The following is a 1,547-nucleotide window of genomic DNA, read 5'->3' as shown; positions in this document are numbered from 1 at the left end:
TATAATAGCTAAAGTGTTGGTGCACCTCCCTTTGGACTCACTCAAAACTACTCAAGGATTCCCATATTTTCGCAAGGAATTTCAGCATATTCAGTTTCAACTTCAACAATAGAATGGATGCCTCAGTTGCATCGAACAACGCATTCCCTGCATCCCACAAACTAAGCTTACAGGCTCTAGTGCATAGGATCCAAGTCTCGTGGATTCATCTAATAATTTGTAACATGTTGTTTTCATCTTTGTTTTGGCTTTTGATATATGTAGCAGCTTCAGACTTTACTTTATGTTTTAAGTTATTTAGAGTATAGGAAGTATAAAGACACTTAGACATATTTAACACTACTTGATAGACTTATATTATTCTGTTTTTGGATGGCATATCATGCAGTTAGGTGGCCAACATATATGGTTTATGTCTGGGTAGGTTGAGGCCACCTAAACATTTTGATTTCTAGTTGTAACTGGCCCTTCTTTGTAATTTTCCCTTCTTGAAAGAAAATGAATGAAAAAGTCCTGCCAAGCTTACAAACAAATAAAAAATAAAAATAAAAAAATATATTTAATTGTAAGATAAAAATAAAATATTTCAATATTCATAAAAATATTTCAATATGAGTTAATATAATATAACAATGATAATGGAAAAACAAAAAAAAATAATTACACTCCATGTCCATTTTAAATTATATATATATATATATATATATATATATATATATAATCTTTCCTTTTTTCTCACACATATAAATAATTGAGAGTAACACATTTTAGTTCCATGTTAGGAGATTTGTAAGTCCTATATCCAAAGTGAAGTTGATATATATATATATATAAAGTTACATTTTTGTTCAATGTCTTTTATCATATTTATATATACATATTTTATATGTTAGACAATCATATAAATTAAATAGTTAGTCTAATTCTTATAAGCATCAATCCATAATAAATATCAAAACAAATATTTCACATACTTAAAATTATAAAAAACCATAAAAAAATAACTAAATTATAATTTTATTTTAAATTATTAGTATTATTATCATAAAAATAATTATAAGTATATTATTATTATTATATACGTTAAACAGATATACATTTGAAAAAAATGTAATAATATTTTTAACCACTAAGATTCACCCCACTTTATTATGGAGATCCTTAATTTGTAAATAGGCTTTGTTATATTATCATGGGCCAATACCATGACTTCTCAATACCACATACCCAAAAAATCATAACCCATTTCATATAACACTTGTTAATATGATATATATTTTTAATTAATCAATTTAATTAAAATTGAAAAAAGAGTGTAACTACTTTCTAGATAAATCTCAACTTTTGATTTGTATTCCATTGAGTTTAAATCTGTACCATCAACCTAACAATTACATCGTAAGGCGTTCCTTTGGGAAGAAATCCTCTCCCATGCCACTGTGTGTTGTTGTGCGTCGTCGATCTTATGTGTTAGACGAATAGAAGATTTTACATAATTGGATCATCATAGGCGCTGGAGAATGTTGCGCTCAACCTCCAACAATTGC

Source organism: Pinus tabuliformis, chromosome 6 (genome assembly GCF_031772625.1).
Source record: "Pinus tabuliformis cultivar Carrire ecotype Pingquan chromosome 6, CPIR1, whole genome shotgun sequence".
Taxonomy (NCBI): Eukaryota; Viridiplantae; Streptophyta; class Pinopsida; order Pinales; family Pinaceae; genus Pinus; species Pinus tabuliformis.
Note: the sequence above shows the minus strand (reverse complement) of the source record.